Below are 16,915 nucleotides of genomic sequence, written 5' to 3'. Positions count from 1 at the left end.
TGCTGCCGGCTTTGCAGATGGAGGCAGAGGGCGGCACGGCAACGAGTGCAGCCGCCTCTAGGAGCTGGAAAAGGCAGGGAAGCAGAGTCTCTCCTGGAGTCTCCGTGGGAACGTAGCCCGCCGACAGCTTGATTTTAGCCCAGTGAGTTGGGGGCCAGACTTCTGGCCTACTGAACTGTAGGATAATAAATTTCTGTTGTTTTAAGCCACTCAATGTGTTACAGCAGCAAGAGGAAACTAATACACCATGGCAGTGATTTCTCGACGTATATGAATAAACTGGCATTTTGATTTATGCTTCCATCTCAGCGTATGTGGTTTAAACTCTCCACGGACTGACAAAAATCAGATTTCTGACTCCACAAAGGTAAGCAGAGTCGGCCCCTGGAAGGCTTCTCCACTAACAGAGAGGAAGATTAATTTTCACTTATTGAGAAGGTCTACGTGTTGAGTGCTTTCAGTATATTTCCTAGAATTCTCTCTACAGCTCTGTGACTTAGGTATGCTTATGCCCATTTAATGGGCTGCTCTGGTGGCCCAGCAGTAAAAGAAGCGGCCTGCAGTGCAGGAAACCAGGCGGGAGCTGCAGGTTCCATCCCTGGGTTGGGAAGATCCCCTGGAGAAGGAAATGGCAACCCACTCCAGTATTCTTGCCTGGGAAATTCCACGGATAGAGGAGCCTGGCAGGCTATAGTCCTTGGGGTTGCAAAGAGTCAGACATGACTTAGCAACTAAACAGCAACATGATGAGATAATTGTGGCTCATGCTGGACCAAATAACCTCAAAGGATCTGAATTTACAGATCATTTACTATCTGAGTGTCCCTAACATACATGTCTCGCTGCAGTGCTGTCCCAGACAGCTCCATGTTTCAGAGAGCAATCCTTCGGGTCATGCCTTCTCAGTAAAGGACGCGGGCAGAAGCAGGACAGCATGAAGTTCCCGTCTTCATGTTCAGCTGGAGCTTTTATGTTCCATCCAGAGAAGGGGGTGGAGTGCATCCCACATATTTTGTTATTTGTAAAATGCTGCCTGAATAATTCCGAACATTCTGTGCTAACTGTTTTACACACTGCGTACGGTTCATCACACTGTGTGTTCTGTTGTTCTCAACGACTGTTATCGTTATTTAAAAGTCTTTCTTTATCTGGCTGCACTGCGTCTCAGTTGCAGCACTGGGGATCTTCGTTGCTTCGTGTGATTTCCCTGGTTGTAGTAGCTACAGCAAATGGACTTAGCTGCCCTGAGGCGTGTGGGATCTTAGTTCCTCAACCAGGGCTCAAACCAGCATCCCCTGCATTGCAGGTGGATTCTTTACCATTGAGCCGCCAGGGCTGGAATCCATCCCCAAGCAGTAGCTTCCAGCACTTGCCCTTCAGGCTGTAACCCAGCCTCTGCATTCCCCACGGCACTCAGTCTGGACCCTGGCTTGGACGAGGAGCCCCAAAGAGCTTCCTGAATGAAGCTGAGGTCGTGCATGAGGGAGAAAAGCGTGAACAGCTCTCCTCGTCTTCCTGGGGTTTTGCTGGTAATGGCAGGAAGCGCTCGGCGGGCTTTCATCATCAATACCCAGTTGTGGGTATTCACATCTGGAAGGCTTCCATCACTTGTGTTCTCAAGTTGTTGCAGAGGTGGCTCACAGGTGCCTGGCAGCTTTGTTCCGAATTTTCCATCCAGATAAGCAAGTAAGTGGAGAAGCCCCTGATTCCAGCCAAACTGCAAATTGCTTGTCTCCTTCCCAAAGGAAAGAGAGAAAATGTGTCCCGAGCTGCAGCCCAAGGGAGTCAAGAGCAGGGGCTTTGGGACCAGCACCTTCCTTGAATTCATATTTTCATTTTTCTGTCGGGCTTGAAGAGACCTGGGCTTTATTTCTTTACTTACTTTTAAAAAAAGTCTTTCTATTGTGTATAATTGGTAAGCAGCCACCTTTTTAAAAAAAATTCTTTTATTTATCTTTTTATTTCTGGCCTCATTGCGCAGCGTGGCATGTGGCATCTGAAGTTCTCAACCAGGAGTTGAACCCATCGCCCCTACATTGGATGCGAAGAGACTTAACCACTGGCCCACCAGGGAAGCCTCCTGGGTTTTATTATTATGTGTCTCAGCAGAGCTTTCAACCTCATCACCTTCCCCACTCATGGTGTGTGTGTGTGTGTGTGTGTGTGTGTGTTAGTCATTCAGTCGTGTCCGACTTTCTGAGACCCCATGGACCGTAGCCTGCCAGGCTCCTCTGTCCATGGGATTCTCCAGGCCAGAATCCTGGAGTGTGTAACCATTCCCTTCTCCAGGGGATCTTCCCGACCCAGGGATAGAACCTGGGTCTCTCACATTGCAGGCAGATTCTTTACTGTCTGAGCCATCAGGGAAGCCCCCTCCCCACTTATGGTAGGTCCAGCAAATTCAGTTCAGCCCCAGAAGCCCTGACTGTGTGTTTGCCGTGTCTGAACCCTGAGTAGGGTTGTGGGAACACAGAGACAGCCCGGAGCGTCTTCTCCAGGGAGGACAAACTCTGGCCGGTGACCAGCCGGCACGAACAGAAGTGTTTGTTCTCTTCAAGTGGCTGAGCAGGAAAGACTTGCTGGAGAACTCACAAGAAGGGGTGGGAGGCCTGGGTCAGATGTCTCCATGTTACCCCCATCCTTGCTGTTCTCCTGGCTGCACGGACAGAAATCCAGTTGCAGACGTGGAGGCCAGAGCGCGGGGAGGTGGCGGGGCCCCCAGGACCTGGCTTCCAACCCAGTCCTCACCCCTTCTTCTGCCTGTGACCTTGGGTGCTCTCCACGGCGTCTCAGAGCCTCAGCCTTCAGCTGGCTGTGAGCTCAGGGAGACCCCAAGGCTGGGAGGCTCAGGGCAGCATCCTCGGTGCTCCTGCAGGTCAGACAGCCCCATGGAGGTCAGCTTAGGTGCTGCCTCTCTGCCAGCCATCTGCTCGGTTCAAGAAGAACTGGGCTCGGTCACCCCAGGGGAAATGCCTGCATGGATCCTGGAGGAGTAGGGGACGTGTGCCTTGCCCACTTGGCAGGCATGGAGCTGATGGATGAGAGGGACCGACCTGTGGGTTTCCCTGCAGGAAGGAGGCTGCCCTTGGGGACAGCCACCCACTCAGCCACTGTTGCACAGCCTTCCAAACTGACCCGGGTCTCCACTTCCAGCACGCCCTCCAGAGGAGGGGGTTGGGAAATTCATTTTTGGGGATGCCAAGTCTCTCTCTGGTCCCGGGTTCGGTGATGGTGAGCAGGGAGTCTACCTGGAGGGGGAACAGCTACTGATTCCAGTGGCTTTCATTTCCTTCCTTGTTTCTCTCATTTTATTTTGTTGCAGCAGCGGCTTTCTTTTCGCTACCTCTGAGAAGACCCTCGGGAGAGGCTGGCCTGGGGTCTTCCCAGCAAATGCGCATCTGGCTCCGGGCTGCTGTGATGGATAGAGGCAATTTCCCCGCGAAATCGGCTGCAGTATTGGCAGTTGCACGGGACATCCATTACATTCCTGCGGAGAGAGAGCTTTTCCAGGGAGCCTCAGGATGGAGCGATGCCACTCACAAGGCGGGTGGGGAAGCAGAAATAACCTAAAGGGAAAGGCGTCTATTTTAATTTTTTGCAGAGCTGCGTCTCCTGCATATGGGTCCAGCCCACTCTTGTGAAGCGGCTCCTTTTGGAAAATAAGGGGACTTGCAAACGGCTTTGTTAAAGGTAAGGACGCTAAGAGAAACAGAAGCTCGTGCAAACAGAACCCAGTGCCTCTATGTGCATAGGCAGACCCCTTGATCAAGGAGCCCTTAGTTTTCATCGGAGACCAGAGAGACACCACTGATCAACATGCTGGACACTGATGCTTTAAAAGCATTAGGTACTTTAAGTTCATCAGAACCTGGTGATGTAGATATTATGATTAACAACCCCATTTGGGGGCTTCCCTGGTGGCTCAGATGGTAAAGAATCTGCCTGCAATGCAGGAGACTGGGGTTTGATCCTGTGGGTTGGGAAGATCCCCTGGAGGAGGGAACAGCTACCCACTCCAGTATTCTTGCCTGGAGAATTCCATAGACAGAGGAGCCTGGCTGGCTAGTCTATGGGGTTGCAAAGAATCAGACACTGAGTGACTGACACTTTCATACTTCTTTCATCTCCATTTTACAGATAAGAAAACTGAGGCACAAGACAATGAGGTGACTTGCCCAAGGTCATCTCTTAGTAAGAAGAGGAGCCAGATTCAAACCCACGCTCTCTGGAACCCGCATTCACGTTCCTAACGCTCTTTGCTTCTGTCTCTTGCTCATCTTGGGAAGCCAGACAACTCCCAGAGCTGTAAGTGGCACCTTTTCTGGCTCTTAAATCCCAGATCCCTGTTTGGTGAACTTGTACTTTTCTCCAGACTCCTTTTTTAAAAAAATTTTTAATTGAAGTGTAATTGATTTACAGTTATACAATCGATTTACAATTTATTGATTTACAATATAGAATTGATTTATAATATATAATTTACAACATATAATTGGTTAGCAATATAATTTTCACTTTTACAATATGCAATAATTATAATTTATAATATATAATTTACATTTTTATATAATTAAAATGATTTACAGTATAATTGATTTATAATATATAATTGATTTACAATTATGCAATCAATCCCTGGGTTGGAAAGATCCCCTGGAGAAAGGAAAGGCTCTCCATTTCAGTATTCTGGCCTGGAGAATTCCATGGACTGTATAGTCCATGGGGTCGTGAAGAGTCGGACACGACTGAGTGATTTTCACTTCACTTCATACACCTATAGCCATATGTATTCTTTTTCAGATTCTTTTCCCTTACAGGTTATTATGTAATATTGAGTTGAGTTCCCTGTGCTATATGGTAGGTCCTTGTTGGTTACCTATTCTATACATAATAGTGGGTATATGTTAATGCCAGCCTCCTAATTTATCCCTAAACCTTTCCCCTTTGGTAACCATAAGTTTGCAGGCTCACTTCTTCTTCAGCCTTGACCTTCTTCCTCTGTGTGAACTCACCCTACTCCCGCTGAAGGGCAGGGTCTGCGGTGAGAATGCAAAGCGTCTGGCCCAGGACTAGCTGTGGGCTTCATCGCGGAAGCATCGGCTTGGCGTCTGGGAGCTTGCTCTGAGCTGGGCTCTGGGGGTGTCCTGGCCTTTGCATTCGCCTGCTCAGTCACTTCAGTTGTGTCCAATCCTTTGCTACCTTTTGGACTGTAGCCCGCTAGGCTCCTCTGTCCGTGGGGATTCTCCAGCCATTTCTTCCTCTGGGGATCTTCCCGACCCAGGGATTGAACCTGCATCTCTTATGCCCCCTGCATTAGCAGGCTATTTCTTTGTCACTGGGAAGCACCTGGCCTTTAGGATCCTGCCGTTTACCTGGGGCATCAGACAATAAGTCAGCACATAGAAACCTGGGTGAGCGCTCTACAGGGAGCTACAGCTGGCTCATGGGCGATGGGTGTGGGTTTTGAGTTGGATAACCAGGTGTGGCAGAGAAGGCAATGGCACCCCACTCCAGTACTCTTGCCTGGAAAATCCCATGGATGGAGGAGCCTGGTAGGCTGCAGTCCATGGGGTCGCTAAGAGTTGGACAGGACTGAGCGACTTCACTTTCACTTTTCACTTTCATGCATTAGAGAAGGAAATGGCAACCCACTCCAGTGTTCTTGCCTGGAGAATCCCAGGGATGGGGGAGCCTGGTGCGCTGCTGTCTCTGGGGTCACACAGAGTCGGACACGACTGAAGCGACTTAGCAGCAGCAGCAACCAGGTGTGGCCTTTCCAAGAAGTGACATTGAAACTGAAATCGAGTGGCTTGCAGGGTCTTAGTTCCCGGACCAGAGATTGGGCCTGGGCCCTCAGCAGTGAAAGCCTGGAGTCCTACCCACTGGACCACCAGGGAATTCCCCCAAACTGAGATCTTAAAGTCGAAATGGAGCCAGCCATGGGGTGACCAGAAGGAAGGGCTCCCATAGTCTTTAGGATAGGGCTCACCTGTGAGTGGCTGCAGCCATCCTCATGTTACCTAACGGACCCAATTCCCTCTTTAAGTGAAGTGAAAGTTGCTCAGTCGTGTCCGACTCTGTGACCCATGGACTATGCAGTCCATGTAATTCTCCAGGCCAGAATACTGAAGTGGGTAGCCTATCCCTTCTCCAGGGGATGTTCCCAACCCAGGAATCGAACCAGTTGTCTCCAGCATTGCAGGTGGATTCCTTACCTCTGAGCTACCACGGAAACCCAGTTCCCTCTTTGATCCCCCGAAAATGCCAAAACCATCCCGGGTTTAATCAAGAGACCTATGTTTATTCAACACAATTAGCTCAAGAAAGATAATCCAGGGGACCTAATGCCTTCTTTTCTCTGTGTAGCTACTCGCATTTTCTAAGTTATGTTTTTGATTTCTGTGTGTGTCTAATTTTATTTTCAAGGATTGACCTGGATTTTAGGTTTTAATAGCGTAAATATCAAATTTTGTTAGTTCAGCTGTATAGTTAAGATGCTGTTACTCTGTTGCTCTTAATTAAAGTATACCATTCAACAACAACAACAGAAAGAAGGAAGGCCTTTCCAGGGAGAGGGACCTGCATGTGGGCCAGAGCCCCACCGTGGGGGCAGGATGGGCGTGTATGGACCGGGGGTGGAGTAGGGGGAGGGGTGGAGAGTGTGGCAGAGATGGGGCGGGGAGATGGGGCTGCAGGGCCTCGAAGGTCACAGCGAGGAGCTGGGATTTCATTTAAGTGCATGAGGAAGCCATGGAGGCCGTGAACACTGCAGGGACTGGGTCAGATAAGATGCTGGCATTTTGCGGACACTGGCCCCTCTGCTAGGGTGCCCGGGGAAGCCTCCCAGGCCAGTAGTGTGGCCCAGTGGTTGGAGCTCGGGTCACACAATGAGAATGGCTATTCCATTCATCCTCCTGTTCATCCGATCGTGGCCCAGCACTTTGCTTGGCACCAAGGATACAGAGTGGCCTGGGGCACACCCTGGCCTCCAGCAGCCCCTGCTATGGGACACAGGGAAGCTGTAAGCCCAGGGCTGGGTGTCAGAGGTTAAAAGTCAGCTTCTGTGAAGGGTACAGGACAGAGGTCTTTCACGAGATGCGCCCAAGACAAACAAGAAACTGAGTAGTTCTCTGTTCAGTTCAGTTCAGTTCAGTCGGTCAGTCGTGTCCGACTCTTTGCGACCCCATGGACTGCAGCATGTCAGGCCTCCCTGTCCTTCACCAACTCCCGGAGTTTACTCAACCTCATGTCCATTGAGTTGGTGATGCCATCCAGTCATCTCATCCTGTCGCCCCCTTCTCCTCCTGCCTTCAATCTTTCCCAGCATCAGGGTCTTTTCCAATGAGTCAGCTCTTCGCATCAGGTGGCCAAAGTATTGGAGTTTCAGCTTCAGCAACAATCCTTCCAATGAATATTCAGGACTTATTTCCTTTAGGATGGACTGGTTGGATCTCCTTGCAGTCCAAGGGACTCTCAAGAGTCTTCTCCAACTCCACCGTTCAAAAGCATCAATTCTTTGGTGCTTAGCTTTCTTTATAGCCCAACTCTCATATCCATACATGACCACTGGAAAAACCATAGCTTTGACTAGATGGACCTTTGTTGGCAAAGTAATGTTTCTGCTTTTTAATATGCTGTCTAGGTTGGTCATAACTGTTCTTCCAAGGAGCAAGCGCCTTTTAGTTTCATGGCTGCAGTCACCATCTGCAGTGATATTGGAGGCCCCCGAAATAAAGTAGTCACTGTTTCCTCATCTATTTGTCATGATGGGACCAGATGTCACGATCTTAGTTTTCTGAATGTTGAGCTTTAAATCAACTTTTTCACTCTCCTCTTTCACTTTCATCAAGAGACTCTTTAGTTCTTCTTCACTTTCTGCCATAAGGGTGGTGTCATCTGCATATCTGAGGTTATTGATATTTCTCCCGGCAATCTTGATTCCAGCTAGTGCTTCATCCTGACCAGCATTTCACATGATGTACTCTGCATTTAAGTTAAATGAGCAGCGTTACACTATACAGCTTTGACATACTCCTTTCCCAATTTGGAACCAGTCTGTTGTTCCATGTCCAGTTCTAACTGTTGCTTCTTGACCTGCAAACAGATTTCTCAGGAGGCAGGTAAGGTGGTCTGGTATTCCCATCTTTTTAAGATTTTTCCACAGTTCGTTGTGATCCACACAGTCAAAGGCTTTGGCATAGTTGGTAAAGCAGAAGTGCATGTTTTTCTGGAATGCTCTTGCTTTTTCGATGATCCAACAGATGTTGGCAATTTGATCTCTGGTTCCTCTGTCTTTTCTAAATCCAACTTGAACATCTGGAAGTTCACGGTTCATGTACTGTTGAAGCCTGGCTTGAGAATTTTGAATATTACTTTGCTAGCATGTGAGATGAGTGCAATTGTGTGGTAGTTTGAACATTCTTTGGCATTGCCTTTCTTTGGGATTGGAATGAAAACTGACCTTTTCCGTTCCTGTGGCCCCTGCTGAGTTTTCCAAATTTGCTGGCTATTGAGTGCAGCACTTTCACAGTGTCATCTTTGAGGATTTGAAATAGCTCAATTGGAATTTCATCACCTCCACTAGCTTTGTTCGTAGTGATGCTTCCTAAAGCCCACTTGACTTCGCATTCCAGGATGTCTGGCTCTAGGTGAGTGATTACGTCATTGTGGTTATCTGGGTCATGAAAATCTTTTTTTGTATAGTTTTTTTGTGTCGTCTTGCCACCTCTTCTTAATATCTTTTGCTTCTGTTAGGTCCATACCATTTCTGTCCTTTATTGAGCCCATCTTTGCATGAAATGTTCCCTTGGTATCTCTAATTTTCTTGAAGAGATCTCTAGTCTTTCCCATTCTGTTGTTTTCCTCTATTTCTTTGCATTGATCTCTGAGGAAGGCTTTCTTATCTCTCCTTGCTATTCTTTGGAACTCTGCATTCAAATGGGTATATCTTTCCTTTTTTCCTTTGCCTTTCACTTCTCTTCTTTTCTCAGCTATTTGTAAGGCCTCCTCAGACAACCATTTTGCCTTTTTGCATTTCTTTTTCTTGGGGATGGTCTTGATCACTGCCTCTTGTACAATGTCACAAACCTCCGTCCATAGCTCTTCAGGCACTCTGTCTATCAGATCTAGTCCCTTGAATCTCTCTGACTGTTAAGAAACCTTAATTAAAATAACATGAATCCTTAGAATCCAATGGAATCAATACTAACAGAACCACGATGTTTGTCTGATGTTGGGGACTCAGAGAGAAGGTGGTTCTTGGAGATGAGGAGGAGAAAGGGTTGGGGGAGGGCGATCTCAGCAGAAAGAAGAAGGTGCTTGGCCCAGGTGTTCTGGATCCTCTTGGCTTCCCTGGTGGCTCAGCGGTAAAAGAATCTGCCTGCAATGCAGGAGACACAGGAGATGCAGGTTTGATCCCTGGGTGGGAAGATCCCCTGAGGAAGAAATGGCTACCCAATCAAGTATCTTGCCTGGAGAATCCCATGGACAGAGGAGCCTGGTGGGCTACAATCCATGGGGTCACGCGGAGTCAGACCCGACTGAGCACGCACACACCAGGGAGCACGTTGAGGTCAAATTTGGAAAAAATTCCTGTTATCCCTTCTTACAAATGTTACAGCCTCACATTTCAGCTAACACCTTCTTATGGGGAGGGGCATTAGCAATGCTCAGAACTAGCCAAGTTTTTCCCAGCAGCTGCTGCTAAGTCACTTCAGTCATGTCCGACTCTGTGCGACCCCATAGACGGCAGCCTACCAGGCTCCTCTGTCCATGGGATTTTCCAGGCAAGAGTACTAGCAGCTATAAACTTACAAAGACCTTGCTGACAACTGGACCTGGTAAGGAAAAACCAAAACCAACTTTCTTCCATAAATCCCAACGCATGTTATAGTGTCCTCTGGTGGTGTAAAGTGAAATGACAATCCCACTGGTCTCCGAAGAAAACGTCCGATTGTTCTCTACTCTGTTTGCTTAGTAATAAATGTATTTATTGTGCTTCACACTCATGCACCCAGCACTTGCAGACCTGGCCAGCGTCGTCTCTTTCATGATGTTCTCCTATATTTCCATTGGCAATAACTTCTACTTCAGTTCAGTTCAGTTCAGTTGCTCAGTCATGTCAGACTGTGACCCCATGGACTGCAGCACGCCAGGCTTCCCTGTCCTTCACCAACTCCCAGAGCTTGCTCAAACTCATGTCCATCAAGTCAGTGATGCCATCCAACCATCTCATCCTCTGTCGTCCCCTTCTCCTCTTGCCTTCAATCTTTCCCAGCATCAGGGTCTTTTCCAATGAGTCAGCTCTTTGCATTAGGTGGCCAGAGTATTGGAGCTTCAGCTTCAACATCAGTCCTTCCAATGAATATTCAGGACTGATCTCCTTTAGAAAGGACTGGTTGGATCTCCTTGCAGTCCCAGGGACTCTCAAGAGTCTTCTCCAACACCACAGTTCAAAAGCATCAATTCTTTGGCACTCAGCTTTCTTTATAGTACAACTCACATCCATACATGACTAATGGAAAAACCATAGCTTTGACTAGACGAACCTTTGTCAGCAAAGTAATGTCTCTGCTTTTGCCTACCCCGTCCTTATTACTCATCCATGCCTTTTTTACTTACCGGTTGAGAAACTATACACTGGGCTTTTCAACTTGCCCTGCATTTGTACCTGTGAGCCTTTCTTTGTCTTCCCAGCCACAACAGAAGCTTCTGGAAGGCGGAGAATCAAATTGAGTCTCTCTGTGTTTGAGAGAGGGGAAGAACATGAATTAGAACCAAAGCAAAGGTGGCCACTTGTACCTTCAAGAGGGGTGTGTGTGTGACGCTATTTACACAAAAGGGATTAGACACTTCTTTTTTTTACGTATGTTTAATCTAAAATTTTCATTGATGTATAGTTCTCTGCCCCACTCCGGTGGCACATGGGCTGCTGGGTTCCACTGTGACTTAGGGTTGTGGTTGTCAAGCCTGTTGTGGAGCTGGAGAAGAAGGAGGAGAACAAGCAAGTTAAGATGCCACACGGTTTATTTTTTAAAAAAAAGAACCAGATTAAGCCTTTTTTTTTTCTTAAGCAAATGTTCCCCAGATTGTTGTGTTTCTGGAGGAGTGGATTTTTGGAGGTGCTCCCTCCCCCCTCCACCGTCTCTGCGGACACCATCCTCCCAAGCCATTTCAGGAGAAGTTTATCTAAGTTATTTGCATTGTGCTGGCCCAATCACTGCTTTCTTCTTTCCTCACATATTCAAACGTCCTGCAAGAAACCCCCAGGCCTTCTGCTAGAAGGTTTCTTCGTGTGGAATACAAGGCAAGAAGGGTCCAGGGTTCTGTCTGGGGCAAGAGGATTTAACACAGGGACAAGAAGAAAATAAAAGCCACCCTTCTCCCATTTTTCTGTCTTGTCTCTTCTCTCAAATTCTTGGGGGAGATTGTCCCAATGTGGGGATCAAAATAATTTCATTTACATTTCAAACAACTCAGAATAAGGCAGATATCTGAGATGTCTCTGAAGAACATTTACTGAGCGTATAGTGCGTCCAGGGTTGGGTATCCAGGGATGGATAAAACAGAGTCTGCTCTTGAGTATCTTGGAATTCAGGGGAGATATAAAGATGTATGATTAAGGGAAATGATGCAGGTGCTGTGAAAGAGAGAGGCTTCCTTGGTGGCTCAGTTGGTAAAGAATCTGCCTGCAATGCAGGAAGTTGGGGTTCAATCCCTGGGTTAGGAAGATTCCCTGGAGAAGGGAATGGCAACAAACTCCAGGATTCTTGCCTGCAGAATCCCATGGACAGAGGAGCCTGGCAGCTTACAGCCCATGGGGTCGCAGAGGGTTGGACATGACTGAACAACTAACCTTCATATTTCATGTCTATTCCACCAGGTGTTAGGTCCACGGGGTGGGGATTTTTGCCTGTTTTGTTCCCTGATCTATCTCCAGAATTTAGAATCGTGCCAGGGGCATGGTGCAAGCATACTTAGTCATGTCTGACGCTTTGCAACCTCATGGACTGTAGCCCTCCAGGCTCCTCTGTCCATGGAATTTTCCAGGCTAGAATACTGGAGAAGGCTGCCATTTCCTACGCCAGGGGAACTTCTCAATCCAGGTACTGAACCTGCATCTCTTGCATCTCCTATATTGACAGGCAGATTCTTTACCACTACACCACTTGGGAAACCAGACGCATGGTACCTCTTAGTAAATACTTCTTGGATGAATGAATGGATCACAAATGGGGTGAGAAAGTGGACTGGGAAGTTATCCACCCACCGCAGTGTATCCCTGTCCCCACCAGACTGTCCCTTGACAGCAAAATCATGTTCCATCACCATCTATTTTCCAAACGCCAGAAGATTCTCATAGGTGTAATGGATGCCAGGTCTTCCCAGGGGGCACAGTGGTAAAGAATCCCCCTGCAGTGCAGGCGAAGCAAGAGACGCGGGTTCGATCCCTGGTCCTGGAAGATCCCCTGGAGAAGGAAATGGCAACCCACTCCAGTATTCTGTATACATATATATATATGTTTTGGGGCTTCCCTGGTAGCTCAGCTGGTAAAGAATTCCCCTGCAATGCAGGAGACCTGGGAGACTTGGGTTCAATCCCTGGGTTGGAAAGATCCCCTGGAGAAGGGAATGACAACCCACAGCAGTATTCTTGCCTGGGTCATCCTATGGGCAAAGAAGCCTAGCAGGCTACAGCCCATGGGGCTGCAAAAAGTCATACCCAACTTACTGACTAAACAACAACAAAAATGGATGCCAGTTCAAGGGCGGCGTCTTTGAGGAAGAAGCTTGTGGTGGATTCTTGGAGCAGAAACCGAAAGAAGGGAAGTCAGACTCCAGCTCGGTGGATGTTGATGGAGCGCCTGCTGGTGGAGGCGCTCTGCTTGCTTTGCCCGCCTCATCACCTCCTGTCCACCCTTCTTGGTATAGGACCTTTGACCCAGCTCCATCCTGGTACACGTTGTTGGGATATTACAGAGTCAACTCAGTAATTCATACACAGATGATTAATGAAGCACTGTGATGTGTCATGGAGCTAAGGCTTAGGCTTCAAGGACTCACAGGGCAAGTGGTCCCAGTTCTCATGGATTCATAGCCTCATGGGGAGACTAGTGAACATGGACTTAGGGCACAGTGTAGATTTTAAGTGCTGATAATGGTCAGAGAAGGCTTCCTGGAGGGAGCGGCACCTCATCTGGCTCCTAAGGAATGAGTGGAAGTTGGGAGAAGAGGTGGAGAGTGCGAGGATGAGCATTCTAGGCAGAAGGAAGAGAAGATGCAAAGTGCCGACGGCAAGAGAGAAAGAAAAGATACACAGCTCTTATTTCTTTGCTTAAAATCCTTCAGTGACTCCCTGTGTCGTCAAAATCTGGTTCAAAACCTTAAGCGTGTTTCTCGGGGCAGTTCAGTCTAGAGAGGAAATGAGACAGGAACCCAACTCTGAGGATCCAGTCATGTCCTTGTCATTCACCAGCCGGGAAGGTCTCCACCTCCACCGTCCCCACCTTCTGACAGATCTCTGAGCTTGTGTGCTAAGTTGCTTCAGTCCTGTCCGACTCTGCGAGGCTCTGGATCGTAGCCCCTCCGGCTCCTCTGTCCGTGGGATTCTCTAGGCAAGAACACTGGAGTGAGTTGTTATGCCCTCCTCCGGGGGATCCTCCCAATGCAGGGATCGAACCAGTGTCTCTTACGTCTCCTGCATTGGCAGGTGGGTTCTTTACTGCTCTTGCCACCTGGAAAGCTCAGAGGTCCTCCAGAAGCCCTCTATAACCACTGCCTTCCTGCCGTCATCTGTATTCCCTCGTCTTCTACAGAGATTGACGTGAAGAGGGTACACAGACACCTCTCCCAAACAACCCTTTAAGGACAGTGAGGTCCAGGACCGGAAGAGATGAGACACTTTTGCTGATGAGGACAGCCACTGGAGCAGCCTGGCTCCTCACGCCCAGTTTCTTCCAGAATCTATCGGGTGTCGGTCCCACTTAGCACAGGCACCACCGTCGTGATCGTTATTATTATTATTGCTGCTATCATTTGGTGGCGGTTTGCTATTACCAGTACTATCAAGATGCCATCTTTGGAGAAGCAACAACTAAATTTCTTCTAGTTTTATTTAAAGATTCATGTTTGCTTAATTGACGTATCACTGATTTACAGTATTAGTTTCTTTCTTTCTTTTTTTTTTACAGTATTAGTTTCAAGTGTATAGCTTAGTGATTTGATTTGATATAGATTATAATCAGTTTAAAGTTACTATGAAACCCTGGCTGTATACCCTGGGCTGTGCATTGTGGTTTTGAATTTTGTATTTAGTTGTTTGAACATCTTAATCCCCTCCTCCCATCTTGCCCCGCCTCCAGCCCTCTCCCCACCAGTAACCCCTAATTTGTTCTATCTGTGAGTCTATTTCTGTTTTGTTTTATATACATATAAATTATATTATATGCCATACTTATAATTGCATTTATATTCTATAAACATACTAACATAATTTCTATGTATATATTTATATGTTTACATATGTTTTTATATACACATAAATTATGTGTATACAATTATATGTAATTACATATGTATACAATAGTATATATGTATGAAAGTGAAAGTTGCTCAGTCGCGTCTGACTCGTAGTGACCGCATAGACTGCATCCCGCCAGGCTCCTCTGTCCATGGGATTCTCCAGGCCAGAATACTGGAGTGGGTAGCCATTCCCTTCTCCAGGGGATCTTCCCAACCCAGGGATTGAACCCAAGCCTCCCAGGTCTCCTGCATTGCAGGGGAATTCTTTACCAGCTGAGCTACCCGGGGAGCCCCCAAAACACATATATATGTATACAGAATACTGGAGTGGGCTGCCATTTCCTTCTCCAGGGGATCTTCCCAATCCAGGGATCGAAGATGCATTGCAGACAGACGCATAACCATCTGAGCTACCAGGGAAGCCAAATAATTATACATATGTATATACACATACATATGTATATGGTGGCTCAGACGGTAAAGCATCTATCTACAATGTGGGAGACCCGGGTTCAATCCCTGGGTTGGGAAGATCCCCTGGAGAAGGAAATGGCACCCCACTCCAGTACTCTTGCCTGGAAAATCCCATGGATGGAGGAGCCTGGTAGGCTGCAGTCCATGGGGTCACTACCAGTCAGACATGACTGAGCTTAGGTTGTATTATTTCTAAGCTAAAAGACAAAAAAAATACACATATAAAAATATGTATATGTTTATATATACATGCATATATATAAGTATTTCCTTGGCAACTCAGTTAGTAAAGAATCCTCCTGCAATGCAGGAGACCCTGGTTCAATTCCTGGGAAGGGAAGATGCAGAAGATGCAAAGGACTGAAGGCAAGAGAGAAAGAGAAGATGTTCAACCCTCCTTTCTTGGTTTAAAATCCTTCAGTGATTCCCCTACGAATTAAAAATCTGGTTCAAAAGCTTGAGTGTGTTCCTGGGGCGGTTCACTCTGGAGAGGAAGAAAGACAGGAACCCGGCTATGAATGTCCAGTCATGTCCTTGTCATTTACCAGCCAGGAAGGTCTCCACCTCCACCGTCCCCACCTTGTGACAGATCTCTGAGCTTGTGTGCCAAGTCGCTTCAGTCCTGTCCGACTCTTTGTGATGCTCTGGGCCTGGGTGGGAAGATCCACTGGAGAAGGGATAGGCTACCCACGAGCCATCATTCTCGGGCCTTCTTGGTGGCTCAGCTGGTAAAGAATCCGCCTGCAGTGTGGGAAACCTGGGTTCAATCCCTGGGTTGGGAAGGTTCCCTGGAGAAGGGAATGGCTACCCACTCCAGTATTCTGGCCTGGAGAATTCCATGGACTGTGTATTCCATGGGGTCACAAAGAGTTGGACACGACTGAGCAATTTTCACTTTTCACGCATATATAAAATTTTTGGGTATGTATAAATTTTATATATATAGGCTGTGCCACAGGGCTTGTGGGATCTTAGTTCCCCGACTAGAAATTGAACCCACACCCTGTACAGTGAAAGTGTGGAGTCCTAACCACTGGACTGTCAGGGAATTAGTTTTAAAATGGCAATTTTCTCAGTCTCTCTTTATTGCTCTATCCCTTTCTCCCTCCCCCTTATGATTCCCCCCCTTTTTTTTAAATATGGAAAATCTCTAAACCTGTGTGACAGCTGAGAGAGACGTATAATGAACTCCCATGGATCCATCAATCAACCGCACCGATTATCACGGTTTTGTCAATCTCATTTATCTGCACTCCATCCCTCTTTGTGTTTTTCACCCCATGCTGGGATATATTAAAGTAAATCCCAGACATCACATTAGTTCATCTACAAGTGACTCAGTATGTATAACAAAGTCTTTAAAAAAATATAATAATGGCACCATCATTACTCCTAAAACTTAAAAATGACTCCTTAATATCATCAAATAGACAGGTTTCAAATTTCCCTGATTGACAAAAAACTCTTCACAATCGCTTTGGTTTGAATATGTCCATATATTGTATTTATTTGATGTGTTTCTAAGCTTTATTTAATCTCAGATAATTTCTCTCAGTCTCTCACTCCTTTGCTCTCTCTTACTTGTCAACTTCTTATTAAAGAAACTAGGTCAATTATCTTCTAGATTTTTCCATGTTCTCGATTTGATGGATATAACATATTTCTTTGTCTTCTATATTTACTATAAGCTGGTAATAGAACTAGAAGTTTGATCAGATTCACATTCAACATTAGGGTAAGGTAAACTGACAATTTTTTTCACTTTGACCCATCAAGGTTTTGCATAGGGTACAGCATTATGCAGGACAGGGAACGCAGGCGAAAGGCCCGTTGGGGGCTGCTGCTGAGGTTATTAGGAGGCTGAGTTTTGCATGAGCAGGGGCTAGAGGCTACTCCAGGCTAGTGACGTAGGAAAGGGCCA

The 16,915-nt window shown here is 47.0% G+C and overlaps 1 long non-coding RNA gene across 2 annotated transcripts; it reads left to right on the top strand.

The window, feature by feature from the left end:
- The first annotated feature begins 679 nt into the window (after window positions 1–679).
- Window positions 680–4,426, top strand: LOC113903933. 2 transcript variants are annotated; one of them, XR_003514350.1, is made up of 3 exons: window positions 680–1,686; window positions 3,323–3,690; window positions 4,138–4,426. It is a non-coding gene; the product is annotated as an uncharacterized LOC113903933 (long non-coding RNA). The 2 variants fall into 2 exon arrangements; XR_003514349.1 differs by having other exon boundaries at window positions 680–2,141.
- Window positions 4,427–16,915: the final 12,489 nt, after the last annotated feature.

The sequence above is a fragment of the Bos indicus x Bos taurus genome, chromosome 14 (assembly GCF_003369695.1).
Source record: "Bos indicus x Bos taurus breed Angus x Brahman F1 hybrid chromosome 14, Bos_hybrid_MaternalHap_v2.0, whole genome shotgun sequence".
NCBI classification, from domain to species: Eukaryota; Metazoa; Chordata; class Mammalia; order Artiodactyla; family Bovidae; genus Bos; species Bos indicus x Bos taurus.
The sequence above is the reverse complement of the archived record's forward strand: the minus strand, read 5'-3'. Positions and strand labels throughout refer to the sequence as shown.